At 43.4% G+C, this 12,665-nt stretch overlaps 1 protein-coding gene across 6 annotated transcripts in view; it reads right to left on the reverse strand.

Annotated features, from left to right (window-relative positions):
• The window catches only part of DGKH (diacylglycerol kinase eta), a 283,882-nt gene that overhangs the window by 186,978 nt on the left and 84,239 nt on the right, over positions 1-12,665 (reverse strand). The window lies entirely within an intron of this gene.

Genomic DNA, 12,665 nt, shown 5'->3' on the forward strand with positions numbered 1-12,665 from the left:
ACTGTCTTCATCCACTGTTTGCAGATGGGACTAAGAGGAGACATGAAAGTGTACATGATGGAAAACACTGTACCATTATACCGCTTCCATAGGCACCACTAATATTCCCTGTAAATTACACTTGTTCACATTTGATTCATTTTTGTATTAATTGTATTTTGTTGGGCCAGAGGTAAGATTAGAGATACGATTTTCCAAGAAACACACACAAATTTATGTTAGGTAAGGGACAGATGAAAGAGAGTGACTGCAGGCTCAGATTAGACAGGGTTTGTCCTTTGCTTGCAACCATGAAGACAAAGGTAAAATGTTCAAACTATTTGCAGAGTTGCTATTTTAACTTATACAACTATAAGTTAATATAATAATACTAGGGATGTCCCGATACTAGTATTGGGACCGATACTGGACATTTGAATGAGTACTTGTACACATGCAAATGTCCCCGATACCTAATCTGATACCTGCCAGCAGAACTCCCATCGTCAGGTATCACAGAAGTGCGGTAAACCGCCAGCACTCTCCACGCGGATCAACTCCTAGAGGATGCAGGGCATACATTTATGCCTTGTGCCCACACCCAAGCTATGCAGCACGCTCAGCAGCTGAGCATGCATCATAGCCAGGACCCGCTTTAACCTTTTAGATGCTACAATAAAAGTTTATTGCAGTGTCTATAAGTCCTGAGAGCAACCACCAATTAGCTCAGGGATGCTGATCGGGATCACCACAATGAAATCGCGGTGTCCCAATCAGCTAAGAGGACGACCAGAGGTCCCTTACAATGCTCTGTGCCGTCCTATCATCGCTCATTTACAGCAGCCATCCATGGCAGGCAGTAATAAAGGAGCACCGATAGCATTGATCAGTGTATGCAATTTACAGATTGCATGTAATAGTGCCCTATGGGGACTAGAAAAAATTAGAAAAATGTGTAATAAATAAACTTATAAAAAATAAATAATAGTTATAAATGTGAATTAACCCCTTCCATAATAAACATTTTAATCACTCCCCTTTTCAAAAAGTTTACATAAAATAAAAAAATATATATATTTTTTTTACATAAAAAAAGCACTCATTAAAAAATAAAAAAAAAACACCCTTTTTCCCCATTAAAGGAAAAAAAAAACTGTCACGTGACATTTTAAAAAAGTATCGGTAATTGGTATCGGCAAGTGCTTAAAAAAATAAAATAAAAAAAAAGTATCTGTACTCATACTTGGTCTTTAAAAAAATGGTATCGGGACATCCCTAATAAATACACACTGGCCCTCATTTACTATTGCAAACCCGACATGTCTTGGCCAGAATATGCACCTCAAATTGCGCCTGAATTGAAAAAAAAAAAAACAACTAACTCTCCATTTTGCTAAGAAAACCTGAAAAGGGGGCGTGGTCATCTGGGAAAGGGGGCGTGGTCACAGAACAGGGGCATGTTCCCGACATTTTCACAAAATCCCAACATATTTACTAAAGTTTCCACAGAAAATGTGGTGGATTTCAGCTGAGGAAAACCCCACAGATCAGAACATGTGTAAAAAAAGCAAAGTGTAGGGAAAGTGGAAAATGTAGGGAAACCTTAGTAAATACCGGGGAAAATAAATTGTGGGGAGTTTATTTGGGGCTGCACAATATATCGCAATCACAATCGAATCACGATTTATGGGAATTGCCTCCTGGGAAAATTTGTGCTTACCTACAGCATCGGCCCGGCACCACATCACACATGCAGGGTCTGGGGCTAGGCCGCCACCGAAATTCAAATACTAAGTCACTGTTTTGCAACCAGGGGTCTCCAGCTGTGGCATAATTACAACTCCCATCATGCCTGGACAGCTTTTGGCTGTCTGTGCATGCTGGGAGTTGTAGTTTTGCAACAGCTGGAGGCACCCTAGTTGGGAAACATTGTCCTAAGAAATACCGTATTTTTCGGCATATAACATGCATTTTTTAGGCTAAAATTGTTATACGTGTTACACGCCGATAAACTGTTTCTGGCCCGGCAGAAGCTGATGCAGATCAATGATTTAAAGCGGGAGCTTTAAATCAATGAACTGCAGCGGCTTCTGCAGGGCCAGAGTCCCGCTGCCCGATTCCCTCCCCGTCCCCGGTTTTATGGTTGCCTGACCTGGGGCCAGAGTCCCGCCGCTGCCTGATTCCCACTCCCATCCCCGGTTTAATAGCTGCCTGTCCCAGGGACCGCGCTCCTTCAGGCTCCGGCAGCATCCTGGGCTGTTGCTGTGCTCAACGACGAGTGACTTCCTCAACGCGACGTCACTGTCAGTGCGCGGCGCACAGTGACAGTTCAGGACGACGCCGGAGCTTAAACTGCAGAAGCCCTGCAGTTCATTGATTTAAAGCGCCCGCTTTAAATCAATCATTGATCTGCGGCGGCTTCTGCGGGGCCAGAAACAGTTTATCGGGGTATACATGCACACACACGCACACTGATTTTAACAAGGATATTTGGGCAAAAAAAAAATATTTTTTCCCCAAATTTCCTTGGAAAAATAAGGGTGCTCGTTATAGGCCGGTGCATGGTATACCCCCATAAATACGGTAATAGGGGCATGGAGATGTTCACCTAGCCTTGGTCCTTGTAGGTCTGCCGCAAATCTGGTTCTCCCCTGTGTGTTCCTGGTATATTCTCTGTGCTCCTGACAAGCACCGGGTTCCAGGACCCATGAAATTGAGGAATGTTACCATTTGATTACCACTCAGATGCACATGATGCACTGTAGTTGCACAACAACCGCTACTCACGAATCCCTCTGCCGATACCCCGGTGCTCATACAGAATAGCAGAGCCGAAATCACAAAGCAAGATATGTAGGCACTCGAGTCTTCAGCAGTGAATTTATTCAGGAATAGGTCATACAGCAATGCCTGATTTGTCAGCCAGGCATTGCTGTATGACCTATTCCTAAATAAATTCACTGCTGAAGACTCGAGTGCCTCCGTATCTTGCTTTGTGACATAAGAAAAGACCGCTGAACAAATAACTAAGGCAAATTCACCACTGCGGCCAGTGATTGTCAGCACTACCCATGTGTAGGGACAGAGAACAGGAAGAACTGACGGCAGAAAATGGCACCGATAGGGCAGAAAATGGCACCGATAGAGAAATAGCAACAGGTGAATACATGATCATTACTTATCCTCCACCCTGAGCAGTTTTAAACAAAAAGGGGTATTCCAAAGAAATATTTTTAAGATGCACTTGAGAAGTAAAACATGTTTTAAAGCACAGAGAGTGGAAGCAACAAGTGCCTCGTTGATCAGTACATCTCAGAGCAATGAGCGGTTATATCGCAACTAAGAAAAGCTATTGCCACATGTTAGTCAGCATTCAAACCTGCAGGATTTCTACACAAACATAAAAACAAGTTAGAATTTCTTCAGAGCAACATCACACATTGAAGCCACAAGTTCCCTGTGGAAGTTGCCTAACAGCGACAGAACGCATGGGGCTCTGGGGGGGGGGGTTGGGCCCATGTTGTGACCTGTTCATACCTGCATCCGTCTAATCCCCGTCTGGTATCCTGCACTGGTTTGCAGGTTTTACTATTACATTCATTGCTATATTTTTGCTCTGTATGATAGCCAGTTCACTCTGTGTATAAAGTATAGGGCAGCATTACTTTGATGTTATACTGTGTAATTTTATTCTGTACACTAGGTATTGTTTTTCTGCCACATATATGGTTTACACATGGGGTTGGGGCTCTAGATGGACTGAGCGGTATTATCTTCCCACCATTTATATACATGTGCCCCCATGATGGTGGTTATATCATCCTCATGTTTTTGTAGGAGGTTCCTCTGGTTAGAGCAATTTTAATTGTTTTTAATTGCACTGTGGCCCAGATTTATCAGAACCTGTCCAAAGGAAAAGTTGCCCAGATCGCATCTTTCATTTTTAAAAAGGCCTCTGCAAATTGAAAGCAGTGATCTGATTGCTATGGGCAACTTTTCCTTTGGACAGGTTTTGATAAATCTCCCCGTGTCTTTTTGTACCCATGTATTTTTGTATATTTTTTGCTAATAAAGATGAATATTTTATATGGAATATTGTCGCTTTGTTTTGTTTATGGCTATTGGGATATACTGCTTTGCACCCTGATATGTACTCTGATATAGAGGTTGAGCCTCCGTGTTTTTGTGTTTGGGTGAAGCCACAAGTTAACATGTAGCCATACCTAAAGCAGACTGGTCAGCTAAATATATTTTATTTTGTCCTCTGTAGGGGCAATATATTACGTAAACAGGTTTATACTCTCAGTTACCAAAATAGCTAAAAAATATCTTGGCTAATAGATTTACTAAAAGAATACAGCAGACAGAATAATAATTAAGAGTCTGCTGTACTCCCGAGGGGAGCCCAATTCCCAATACTCCCCCTGGGGGCGGTGATTGATAATGCTATATAAGTACATATGGATAGTAGCCTTTCCATTACTGCAGAGGTGCTCCGGAGTGCTTCAACTGTATTCTTTCAAAACTCCTATAAGCCAAAGTGTACATGGTTTTCTGCTATTTTGGCTTGTATGAGTACATATCTGTAGATTTAATAGGATTCCCTTACATAGGGCTTCATATTCAGCAGAGGTCCAACTTTAGTGCTGCTTTCCCTGGGTCAGCCCATTTTATGAATATGGAAAAAAAAAAAAAGAAGAGGTTAAAGAATTGATTTGAAGGATGACCTTGTCTTATAGATTTCATTTACATAGAACTTGTGACATCTCCTGATCTGGCTAATAAATCCTTGTACTCCTCAGCCAATAATAATTAAGGAAGATCTTATAGCTCTTTATTGTATACAGTGATCCCCCGACTTATGATGGCCCCAACATATGATCATTTCAACATATGATGGCCTCTCAGAGCCCATCGTATGTTGAAGGCAGCCTCGACATATGATGATGCTGCTGTGTGTCGGGGCCATCGTACAAACAGCTATCTGACAGCGCTGACAACTTCAGAAAATGACAGACAGTTGTTTAATGTGCCCCGTTCTGCCTCCTGTTACTCACATGCTGTCCTGCTAACTCACGCAGGCTTCCACTGTGAGCTCCGTGTAAGCCCCCCCCAGTGCAGCCATAGCCAATAGCCATCTTGCTGCAGGCATCCAATGAGCTGCTCCCCTTCCTTTCCTATAGAGCTGTAGTCGGCAGGATTGTAACGGAGGACATTCTGTCCCCCCCTGAAGGTATTTAAAGAACTGTACAGTACTGTATGCGGTGTCACACATCACATACAATACATATACACACTATACACCCCATACATCAATGTTTCCCTATCAGTGTGCCTCCAGCTGTTGCAAAACTTTAACTCCCAGCATGCCCAGACAGTCAATGGCTGTACATGCATGCTGGGAGTTGTAGTTGTGCAACAGCTGGAGGCACCCTGGTTTGTTAAACACTCCCCATACACTCCACATACAATGGTCATCCCAGAACCAATTGGCAGTTTCCCATAGAGATATGTATTCAACATACAATGGTTCCGAGGCCCCAGAACCAATTACTATTTTTACATAGACATATGTACTCTACATATGATGGTTTCAACATATGATGGTTCTCCTGGAACCAATTAATATCATATGTTGAGGGACCACTGTAGTTCTTTGGTTATTCTTACCAAAAATGTGTGACTAAACAGCCAGATGTTACCAGCTGGAGGTGTCTCCCTACACTATCTGGCTCTGTCATCTCTGACTGGTTAGTTTAAAGGCACCGCTAAATGCCTTAAAGGGGTACTCTGGTTGAAAACTATTTTTTTTTCTAATCAACTGGTGCCAGAAAAGTTTTACATAATTGTAAATTACTTCTAAGAAAGCAACAAGTAATGCCGCTCACTCCGAATCCGGAGCACCTGCGCAAGGACACGCCGGTCCCGCCCTTGGCTTTGTGCAGCAGTAGAAAGAAGAATTGTCCAGCGCTGGGCTTGCAGGTAAAAGCTTGCTTTTATTTAGAAAATCTGACAGAAAACACTTAACAGAGGACAATGTCTGACGCGTTTCGCACCTAAGTGCTTAATCAGACATTGTCAGACATTGTCCTCTGTTAGGTGTTTTCTGTCGGATTTTCTAAATAAAAGCAAGCTTTTACCTGCAAGCCCAGCGCTGGACAATTCTTCTTTCTACTGTAAATTACTTCTATTTAAAAATCTTAGTCCTTCCAGTACTTAGCTGCTGTAGACTCCAGAGGAAGTTGCATAGTTCTTCTTCTGTCTGAACACAGTGCTCTCTGCTGACACCTCTGTCCATGTCAGGAACTGTCCGGAGCAGGAGAGGTTTACTATGGGGATGTGCTCCTGCTCTGGACAGTTCCTGACACAGACAGAGGTGTCAGTAGAGAGAACTGTGGTCAGACTGAAAAGAACTACACAACTATCCATGGAGCATACAGCAGATGATAAGTACTTAAAGGATTAAGATTTTTAAATAGAAGTAATTTACAAATCTGTTTAACTTTCTGGCACCAGTTGATGTTAGAAAATGTGTTTTCCACCCGAGTACAACGTACATTAAAGTCCTGTGTCAGCTCCCACCATATGATTCTTACTTTATACAAGGTGGATACTAGTTATTCTCATCAACCAGAACCCAAGGCTAATGCCAGACATCATGACTAAAGTGGTTTGTGGCGTCTAAAGGCAGTAAAAATACATGCTGTTAGCTCGGGTCCCGATCAGCTGAGAGGACGGTGTGAGGGACCCTACCTGCCCCCTCGCCATCCGATCGGTGTTCAAATGCTGCAGAAAGCCATGACAGCCTGGAACATTGAAGCTCCGATAACCATGATCAATGCTGTGCTATGGCACATCATTTAATAGTATATGCAATCTAAAGCTACAAGAACAGATTTTCCAGAATTGTGAGTTCATGGGCAATTCCATGAGTTAATAAGGACAGGTCAGGAGAGGTTAACCCTTACGTATATATTTAAGTCTTAACACGTTAATGGTCATTGATGAAAGAGGAAGTCTAAGGCAGTGTTCACACAGCAGATTTTCTGCACAAAAATTCTGCATAAATTTATAGCCAATACACTTCAATGGGATTCCACTGTCCCATTCACACAGCAGAATTTCTGCTGCAGGAATTCCATTGAAGTGAACTGGCTATAAATTCATGCAGAATTCAGTGCAGAAATTCTGCTGTGTGAACCCGGCCTTTTCAGCAAAGAAATGTACGGATCTCTCGGCCAGCCGGGGTGCAGCGCACTTCCCACCTAATAACTAAGGCTGGGTTTACATCACGTTTTTGCCATACTGTTTTCAATCAGAAAACCATATGGCAAAAAAAACGGCTGGAACAGTATGGGAAAAAGTAAACCGTATGAGTTTTTAAACCGTATACTGTTTTTAAAAGTGCATACAGTTCTATCCGTTTTTATTTTTAAAAAATATATTTTTAATGGGAGGGGTGTTGAGTGGGAACTTTAGGATGCAAATGCGCATGTGCAAAGTAATGTGCGTTTCCCATTGACGTCCATGTTGAAAAAAACATGCAACACGCCTCCTATTAAAAATGGACAAAATTTCCAAAAACTTGTGTTTTTTTTTTTTAAATAAAAACGGACGCATCGTATGCACTTTTAAAAACAGTATACGGTTTAAAAACGCATACGGTTTACTTTTTCCCATACGATTCCATCCGTTTTTTTGCCAGTTTTCTTTAGAAAAACTGATTGATAACAGTATGGCAAAAGCGTGGTGTGAACCCATCCTAACTCGCAGCAGGTCTCAGGAGCATGAGCAGCAACTTTTAGCATGTCTGATCGACCTGTCAAAAGTTGTAATGACCGTAAAGCTTTAAATCCAGCAGAGCTACCCCTCTAGTAGGTCAGAAATCTTTAACAGGGAACATAAATAATGTAAACCAGAAAGCCCCATTTATCTACATTCTAGTACAGTTAACCTGTCACAGAAATGTTGAACAAAAGAATGTATTATAACATAGGTTCTAATGTAAGCAAATCATCTGTAGCTCGAGAGTTTCCCATGCAATCTGCAGACTCTACATTTCAACAAACATTCTTTGGAATCCCTATACTTCGCATTGTATTTATTTTACAATCTTCTTCGACCAATCTGCATACCATAGGGTCTCAAACAGGCTAAACCTGTAGGACTTTACCCACATGCAAACCTTCCTCAGTGACACAGGAAGAAGAGTAACTTGTTTACTAAGTGCTTGCTACAGAAACTCCAAAACTGCAGCTCAACCAGAACTCTCTAGGAACCAGCTGTCTGCTCTCTCACTGCCCACTCTATGGCTTGCAGTAATAAAATGTGCTAAAACAACACTTACCAAAAAATATAATGGCAGGCGAAAAACTACCAGATCCTCAGTGGACCCCATTCAAGTCAATGGGATCCTTTGATCCAGATAGTGTCAGTCGTTCTTAGACTTGTTCTGGGTCCACTCGGCACAAAAAAACAAAACAAAACAAAAAAAGACAAATGGATTCAGACGGAGCAAAACGTCAGTGTGAACTTAGTATAAGACGCTCAATAAAACTTTTATCAATTCATTGTGTATTCTGAATAAACAAAGTGCTGTCACAGGTCAAATGAGGTGAGGGGCGAGATGATGTCACAGAGACACAAAGACTGCTAAGGCTAGGTTCACATGGCCGTTTGCATCCGACCTGTTAAGGGTCCGATCAGCAATTTGGACGAGGCCTAAGTAAGGCTATTGTTACACTCCAGAATTTCTGCATGAAGATTCTGCATGAATTTATAGCCAATACACTCCAATGGGATTCCGCTGTTCCATTCACACACCAGAATTTCTGCTGCAGAATTGCCACTACAGGAATTCCATTGAAGTGGAAAAGGCAATTCATCTCTGAGAATTTACTGCAGAATTCCGTGCAGAAATTCTGGCATGTGAACATAGCCTTATAGATCTCATTCTACGCCTTAAAGGGGTACTCCGCTGCTCATCGTTTGGAACAAACTGTTCCGAACGTTGGAGCAGGAGCTTATGACGTCACCCCCCCCCCCCCAATGCAAGTCTATGAGATGGGGCGTACGGGCTGTCACGCCCACTCCCACAGACTTGCATTTAGGAGGCGGGGCAGGACATTGTGAGGGGGGTGAGGCTATGACGTCACAAGCTCCCGGCGCCGATTCCAGCTTTTGGAACAGTTTGAGCAGCAGAGTACCCCTTTAATCTATAGCTTATACTGTTCACTAGTGCACTATAATATCTCCCATCTCAGCACATATATGGAGACATACACTATGTACAGAAGAGGAGATCCTTTGTGTATGGGTGTCATCATAGATGTTAGGCTATGCTAACCATGTTAGGCATGCATTGTATGTAAAACTATGCAATGCAGTTCTCAATACCCATATAATATGTTAATGTAAACTGTAGTTTCCATTATATGGTATATTCCAGTACACAGCGCAAACATTTTAAAAGCCTGAGATAAACTCCATAACAGGTAATTCAGCTTTTATCTTGGGAGAGGAGGACAGCAAGAAAGTTGTAAAAATATCTGTGAAATCTGAAGCTCTGTCCTCACATCTCCCATATGTCGTAGCAGAAGCTGTACGATTCACTTTTTATAAGAATTAGTATTTCAGAACGTCTCTAAGGACTAAACATAGAAGAATGGGATAGAGCCTAGCACTATGTTCAGTGCGGTGGTGCAGCACAGGCTCTGGGTGGTCCAGCTAAAATACCTTTACACAAAAGCCAAATCCACTAATTAATTATATTACAGTCGCTAAGAACTTTTTAAGTACTAGCTGGTTTATTATCCAAGCCAGAGGAACGGTTAATTTAAGGGGCGATTTCTAGAAGAATGATCACTGTGTAAGTACAGTAAAGTACATATTGACAAACAAGAATACTGCAGTTGAATTAAACATGCGCAATTCCATAAGATGGTTGTAACCAATGGCAATAGGTTGTCAAAACAAAGCAGGCACATGGGGGATTTGTAAGTATATTTCTCTTTCAAACAGCACAATTTAATAATGTTTGTTCATTTGAAACAGGTCACATCTTTATTATGGTCTACATATTATCACATCTTTATTACAGCCTACAATACCTCTAAGGCTGGGTTCACACTACGTTTTGTACTTACGGTTCCTGTATACGGCTGGGAGGAAGGGGGGGGGCTTAATCGCAGCGCCCGCACTCAGCCGTTTAGGGGAACCGTATTTAATGCATGTCTATGAGCAGACCGGAGTGAACCGCAGCCTCCGGTCGGCTGCTTTTTCGGCCGTATGCGGTTTCCCGACCGTAGGCAAAAATGCGGCCGACCACGTTTTTGCCTGCGGTCGGGAAATCGCATACGGACGAAAACACAGCCAACCGGAGGCTGCGGTTCACTCCGGTCGGCTCATAGACATGCATTAAATACGGTTCCCGTATAGGGCTGAGTGCGGGCGCCGCGATTAAGCACCGCCCCCTCCTCCCAGCCGTATACGGGAACCGTAAGTACAAAACGTAGCGTGAACCCAGCCTAACAGAGCATCATTTAAATGACTAGGCCATAGACAACAGTATTATTCAAACTAGGGGCATTTATATACAATACGCTGTTAAACTGTAGCATTAGAAAAGAAATACGTAGGGATGGGCTTAATCCAGCCACTATAGTGAGCAGAAAAATGTTTAGACATTTGCTGTCAGCATTGCTTGAATTAGGTTTCTCCTCAGTAAAAACAGTTTATTCTGCAGGAATAGTTCTTCCCCATCAGAACTTTCTTCTTACCATAATCATACTTTCGTAAAGCGGAAAACTTGAAGCTTCGAAATAAATGGTCCAACCAATAGAGATGTTCTTGATAGACAACTTCCTCTGAGCTCTGCATTCCCGCCTGCATTTAACCATCTTCAGCATTTGGTGATATTACTTACCCGGCCTGATTCAACTGTTCTTCTACATTTTATTGAATCTCTGTATTTGCTATCGTCAGGCCATGCACACTTTAAAGGAGATATCCAATACGGAAAAACGTATCCCCTATCCTAAGTATAGGGGAGAAGTTTCAGATCTTGCGGGGGCCGACCGCTGGGGCCCCCCGCGATCTCCTGTACGGGGACCTGGAGATTGCCATAGAGCTGTATTGAGGAGGAGTGTCAGCCACCGCTTCGTGCGGTGGTCAACACGCCCCCTTCCTGCAGGCTGCCGGGGCCCCGTACGGGAGATTGCGGGGGGTTCAGCGGTCGGACCATAAGCTTCCATTTATACAACTATAGTACAAACTCATAGGGGATATGTATAAAGGAGGCTTCCAAGTGTAAACAGAAAAGGCACTAAAATGTTAGGGCAATTGACCTTTCCATGTCTGGGCCAACATGGTCCAATTTCCTTTCAAATGCTTGAGTGGGGCGGACCACTTTGCTGGAGTATGTGCCAAGTTTTGGCTGCTGTGTCAGCACACATGTAAAAGTGAAGGGAATAAAGACTGCAATTTAAAGCCCAAGACAACTCATTTAAAAGTGGTATTCCTTTGTCAAATATTAATGGTACTATACACAGTTGCTACATTGTTTCTGCAGCTCCTATTAACATTTATAGGAGTTGCATTCGCAGTCTGCTTAGAAATTTCAGAATACCAGCTATTACGTCAGATGGGGCTGGAAGGCTCTACAGAAGTAAACAGGTCCCATACATGAACCTTTGGCATATCCTGTGGATAAACCATAAATGTCTGAAAAGGAAATATACCTTTAACCTCTTTGGGGCGAAGGGAGTACAAGTACGCCCTTGCTTCCTGGAACTTAAGGACCAAGGGCATACCTGTAAGCCTGTGGGAATTTCGGTCCCCGCTGCACAGCGGGTGGGGACCGGACGGGATGCCTGCTGAAATCATTCAGCAGGCATCCCGTGCAGGCATCCCCTGCGATTGGCCAATCAGGACTGATCGGCGAATCGCAGTGCAGGGGCGAAAGTTCATTTCACCCGCTCCTGGATGTCGGGGCAGAGCAGGTGAAGATGACGGCGAGGTGCGGGGGCCATGGATACGGCGGGAACCGGCGGCAGTTACCTCAGATCATGTGGGGACCAGGGACTGGAGGCAGGCAAGTGGTGCGGCGGCGGTGTCAGATGCTGCAGTGAACATCACCGTAAAGTGATCTTCACTGCAGCTTCAAGGAGTTTCAAAACTACAACTCCCAGCATGCCCAGACAGCCTTTGGCTGTCTGGGCATGCTGGCAGTTGTAGTTTTGCAACATCTGGAAGGGCACAGTTTGGAGACCACTATACATTGGTGTCCAAACTGTAGCGCTCCAGATGTCAATTCAGAGCATGCCGAGACTGTTCAGGCATGCTGAGAGTTGTAGTTCAGCAACATCTGGCCCTTCAGATTTTGCCAAACTACAGCTCCCAGCATGCCTGGGCAGTCTGGGCATGCTTGGAGTTCAAGTTTTGCAACCTCTGGAGGGCTACAGTTTAGAGACCACTACACAGTGGTCTCCAAACTGTTCTCCAGTTCTCCCAACATGTCCTTCGGCTGTCTGGGCATGCTGGGAGTTGTAGTATTGAAACAACTGGAGGCACACTGGTTGGGAAACATTATCTTTTTCCTAACTCAGTGTTTCCCAACCCGTGTGTCTCCTGCTGTTGCAAAACTATAACTCCCAGCATGCAGTGACAGACCATGCATGCTGGGAGTT

This window comes from Hyla sarda, chromosome 2 (assembly GCF_029499605.1).
Source record: "Hyla sarda isolate aHylSar1 chromosome 2, aHylSar1.hap1, whole genome shotgun sequence".
Classification (NCBI taxonomy): Eukaryota; Metazoa; Chordata; class Amphibia; order Anura; family Hylidae; genus Hyla; species Hyla sarda.